The sequence below is a fragment of the Equus przewalskii genome, chromosome 19, assembly GCF_037783145.1.
Source record: "Equus przewalskii isolate Varuska chromosome 19, EquPr2, whole genome shotgun sequence".
Classification (NCBI taxonomy): Eukaryota; Metazoa; Chordata; class Mammalia; order Perissodactyla; family Equidae; genus Equus; species Equus przewalskii.
This window is the reverse complement of record NC_091849.1, coordinates 28,476,756-28,482,755: the sequence shown is the minus strand read 5'-3', so window position 1 is coordinate 28,482,755 and position 6,000 is coordinate 28,476,756.

Below are 6,000 nucleotides of genomic sequence, written 5' to 3'. Positions count from 1 at the left end.
GTTTTGCTGGATAGAGTATTTTTGGCTGACAGTTTTGTTTTTGTTTTTAAGGAAGATTAGCTCTGAGCTAACATCTGCTGCCAATCCTCCTCTTTTTGCTGAGGAAGACTAGCCCTGAGCTAACATCTGTGCCCATCTTCCTCTACTTTATATGTGGGACGCCTGCCACAGCATGGCTTGATAAGCAGTGCCATGTCCGCACCTGGGATCCAAACCAGCATACCCTGAGCCTCCAAAGCAGAACATGTGAACTTAACTGCTGCACCACCAGGCCAGCCCCTTTGACTGACAGTTTTTGTCTTTCAGTATTTTGAATATATCATTCCATTCTCTCCCAGCGTAGGGTTTCTGCTAAGAAATGCTCTGAAAGCCTGATAGGGTTTCCTTTGTAGGTTATTTTCTTCTGCCTTGCTGCCCTTAATAACTTTTCTTTGTCACTGACTTTCACCAGTTTTACTACTATATGCCTTGGAGAAGGTCTTTTAGCATGGATGTAATTAGACATTCTATTAGTTTCATGTATTTGTAAGTCCAGTTCCTTCCATAGGTTTCGGAAAGTTCTTAACTATTATTTCTTTGAACAAGCTCTCTGCTCCCTTCTCCCTCCTTTCTCCCTCTTGAATACTTATAATCTTTATGGTGCTTTTTCTAATTGAGTCTGATATTTATCAAATAATTCTTTTGTTTTTTAAAAATCTTAGTTCTGTCTCCTCCTCCACATGTAGAATGTCTATATTTTCATCCTCTAAATCACTAATTCTTTCCTCCATGACATCAGCTCTATTTCTTAAGGATTCTAGATTATTTTTTATTTCATTAATTGTGTCCTTTATATCCATAATTTCTGTTTGTTTTTTTTTATAGTTTCAATCTCTTTGGTGAAGAGATTCATTTTATTTCCGAGCTCATTGAACAGTCTTTCTGTGTTCTCTTGTATTTCGAGTTTCTTTATGACAGTTATTTTTAATTCTCTGTCATTTGGTTTGTAAATTTCTGTGTCTTCAGATTTTGTTTCTGGAGAACTGTAATTTTTCTTCTAGTCTGAATTGCTGCTGCAGTTTCTTATGGTGTTTGATGACCTAATCTTTTGTTAGGGCATTTGTGGTAGTATTAGGTCACAGATTGCACCTGTTACCACTAGGAGGAAGAAGGATCAGTGTTTCTGGCCCCACTGCATCTGCTGGAATCTGTGAGGGTACTATGGGTGCTTTTTCCAGACTGGCGAGCTTTCAGGCACTTCTGTGAACTGTGCTTTATGGGTGGGGCTTCCTCACTTGACCAAGCTAGGGCCACTCCCTGGGGTTGCAGGAGTACAGTGGACTTCCCTTCCCCACTAGGAAAGAGATCATGAGTGGGTCAAGAGTTGCCACTGCCTCTTCCTACAGTCACCCTGATGCATGTTCCTACTGTTGGAGTGCTTGCACCAGGCTGTAAAGTGATCATGCACATGCACAGGGCTGCCAGGGGAGAGCAGGAAGTGCTCACCTATCTCCACCACTTCCCAGAGGGCAGGTCTATCCACCCTCAGACAAAGGGAACAACTCACTCTGCCATGTTGCTGACATCACTCCTGGATGACATAATTTTATAGAGAGAAAAATCCTAAAGATTCCACCAAAAGACTCTTAGAACTACTAAACGAATTCAGTAAAGCTTCAGGGTAAAAAAAAAATCAATATAAAAATTTCTGTTGTATTTCTATACATAATTTTGAAATTTCAGAAAGAGAAATTAATAAAACAGTCTCATGTACAATTGCATAGAAAAGAATAAAATACATAGGAATAAATTTAACTAAGGAGGTAAAAGACTTGCACACTGAAAACCTGAAAACATTGATGAAAAAAATTGAAGAAGACACAAATAAATTCAAAGATATTCCATGCTCATGGTCTGGAAGAATTAATATTTCTAGAATGTCCACATTACTCAAAGCAACATACAAATTCAATGAAATCTCTATCAAAATTTCAATGATGTTTTCACAGAAATAGAACTAACAATCCTAAAATTTGTATGAAACCACAAAAGATCCAGAACAGACGAACCAATCTTGAGAAAAAAGAACAAAGCTAGAGGCATCACACTGCCTGATTTCAAACTATATTACAAAACTACAATAATCAAAACGGTATGGTATTGGCATTAAAAAAAAACACGTATACGTCAACAGAACAGAATAGAGAGCCCAGAAAGAAACCCATGTACATATATTAAATTAATTTATGACAAAGGAGGCAAGAATATATAATAGGGAAAGGGTGATCTCTATAATACATGGTGTTGGGAGAACTGGACAACCACAGGCAAAAGAATGAAATTAAGAGTACTATCTTACACCACATACAAAAATTAACTCAAAATAGATTAAAGACTTGAACATAAGACCTGAAACCATAAAACTCCTGGAAGAAAATATAAGTGGTAAGCTCCTTGATGTCAATCTTGGTGATGATTTTTTGGATGTGACCTCTAAAGTAAAGGCAACAAAAGCCAAAATAAACAAGAGGAGCTACATCAAACTAAAAAGCTTCTGCATAACAAAGGTAGCCATCAACAAAATGAAAAGGCAACCTACTGAATGGGAGAAAATATTTGCAAACCAAGTATTTGATAAATTGTTAGTATCCAAAATATATGAAGAACTCACACAAATCAATAACCAAAAAATAAATAATTCACTTAAAACATGGACAGAGAATCTGAATGGATATCTTTCCCAAGAAAACATACTGATGGCCAACAGGCACATGAAAAGATGCTCAACATCACTAATCATCAGGGAAATACAAATCAAAACAATGAGATATCACCTCAAACCTGTTAGAATGGTTATTATCAAAAAGACAAGAAATAACAACCATTGGCAAGGATATGGAGAAAAGGGAAATCTCATGTGTTATTGGTTGGAACATAAATTGGTTCAGCCACTATGGAAAACAGTATGAAAGTTTCTCAAAAAATTAAATATAGAACTATCATATGACATAGTAATTCTGCTTCTGTGTATTTACCTGAATAAAACAAAAACACTAATTCAAAAATATATATGTACCCCTATGTTCATTGTGCCACTATTTACAATAGCCAAGATATGGAAATACCCTAAGTGTCCATCAATGGATGAAAGGATAAAGATGTGAGGTATATGTATACAAAGGAATATTGCTCAGCCATAAAAAGATGAAAGCTTGTCATTTAAAACAACGTAGATGGACCTTGAGGGTATAATGCTGAATAAAATTTCAGACATAGAAAGACAAACACCATATGGTTTCATTTATATGTGAAATCTAAGAAATAAGACAAATGAACAAACAGAAGAAAACAAAATTCATAGATACAAAGAACAGATTGGTTGTTGTCAGAGGGGAGGGAGTTAGGGAGGTGGCCAAAATGGGTGAAGCAGGTCAAGAGGTACAAACCTCAGTTATAAGGTAAATAAATCATAAAGATGTAATGTACAGCATATTGACTATAGTCAATAATATTGTACTGTATTGCATATTTGAAAGTTGCTAAGAGAGTAAATCTCAAAAGTTTTCATCAGGAGAAGAAAAATTTTGTAACTTTCCATGGTAATCAATGGTAACTAGACTTATTGCAGTGATTATTTCAGTGTACACATATATCGAATCATTATGTTGTACACTTTAAACTAATATACTGTTATATGCCAATTATAACTCAATAAAAAAAATGCATGGCTCATTCTGAATATCTTTACTGTGATTTTTAAGTCTTCAGTGATTTCGTGTTCTTCAAATAACATCATTTTTATTTTGTTTTCTTCCAGGTGAAAAGTCTTTTTTTTTTTTTTTTGAGGAAGATTAGCCCTTAGCTAACTACTGCCAGTCCTCCTCTTTTTGGCTGAGGAAGCCTGGCCCTGAGCTAACATCCGTGCCCATCTTCCTCTACTTTATATGTGGGACACCTACCACAGCATGGTGTGCCAAGTGGTGCCATGTCCGGACCCAGGATCCAAACTGGCGAATCCTGGGCCACCGAGAAGCAGAACGTGTGAACTTAACCACTGCACCACAGGGCTGGCCCTGGGTGAAGAGTCTTTAAAGAAGCATAACTCAGGCCGGCCTGGTGACACACCAGTTAAATTCATGCACTCCAATTCAGGGCCCAGGGTTCACTGATTTGGACCCCGAGCAACGACCTACGTGTCACTTATCAAGCCATGCTGTGGCAGGCATCCCACATATAAAACAGAGGAAGATTGACACAGGTGTTAGTTCAGGGCCAATATTCCTCAGCAAAAAGGTGGCAGATTGGTGGCAGATGTTAGCTCAGGGCTAATCTTCCAGAAAGAAAGAAAGAAAGGGAAGGAAGGAAGGAAGGATGAAAGAAAGAAAGAAGCATAAATCAATTTCTTCAAAACTCTTTTTGACTGATTATTGGGTGGCACTCCTTTTCTGATTTCTTTGTTCTTCCTATTCTAAGTCCCTGTCATCCATTTTTTCTTCTCTAAGTACAGTAAGAAAGAGTCATCAATTGCTCACTCAGACTGATTTACCAAAAACTTTATTTTTGCTTCTACTGGAGCAGAAATTGTTATGGCAAATTCTTTTTTCGTTATTTGCATACTGTGGGCTTTTAATGATTAAAACACCCAAATATAGCTGCACTTATCACCCTCTCCTACATTAAATCTATTGATCTGGTTGAGTCTCATGTCTCCAGGCAACACTGACATGGCCTCATTCAGCCTCCCCAGGACTTACATAAAGTAGAACATCCAACCAGTAACTGGGTCCACCATAGAACCATATCTCCCTCAGATTGCCAGGATCCTCCTATTTCACAACAAACTGAAGAGAACACTAGAAGCCTTCTGCTTGTGACCTAAATCAGCACCTGGCAACCAGGAGAGACCATCAATGGGGTGGCCATGGGGGAAGATAGACAGTGCTTCTCAAACATTTTCATGTAATAGGAGACATAAGGTAGAAATGTACAAGCTGCTCTTGATCAAAGGAGGCTGACCACAGGAACTCTGTCTCTTCTAGGTCCTACCTAGTAACTCCAAAGTCTGAGAGGTTCAATGTCTTTCCACATCTGTACAATTCAAGGATCACTGTTTCAGGCACTTGGCAGTTTAAAACTTAGATGCCCACACTGATAGTCAAGGTATTCTTAATGTAAACACATCTTTATGAGGCCCACTAGGCCTAATATTCAAAAAAAAATCCAAGATTCCTCCCTTCATCAACACATGCTTGTTTTGACTCTGGTTAGACCACCAGTGAAGGCATGAGAAAGTCGAATTCTTTTAGTCTTTAACTTAACCCAAATTTCAAATCTAAAAACTCATGAAGAATCAAGGTAATTTAAAAAGTCTTCAAATTTCAAGAATATACAATCCTGCCATAAATAGCTACCAAATCCATATTTAGTAAGTATTCTTCAATGTTGTCCCATTCTCAAGCACAATACAAAAACTCTCTATTTCTTGGAAGAGTAAAAGAAAGTAATGTTTTAACTAATCAAGCATTTGTCAACCATATTAAAATCTCTTGGTTTTGTCTACTCCATGCATTTCTGGTAAGTTGTTTATTAGGCAACCCATTTCTGTGTTCAAAGGTGTGATCACGTGACCTACAATAGGAAAATGTGTCTCTTCCATGGGAAAGTGCGAGATTAGTCAAAATCACTTTGCTCTGACAGAAATTAGGATAATGTTCTAAGAACTATGGGGACACAGCAAAAGGATATATAAGACGACTGGACGTGGTCCTTACAGGTCAAACAGTTTCAGCAACAAAATAATAATATATAAAAAGGAAATCCATAAATTCAAATTAAAATAGGTAGGCAAATGTGAGATAGATAGATAGTCAGATAGATAGATAGACAGATAGATGATAGATGATAGATGATACATACATACATGCACAATACATATATACATATACACGTAGATAGGGTAAAAAGTGAAGCTATTCCTTCCAGTAGAATGACAATTCTGTTAGTTTCCCGTTGCTGCTATAA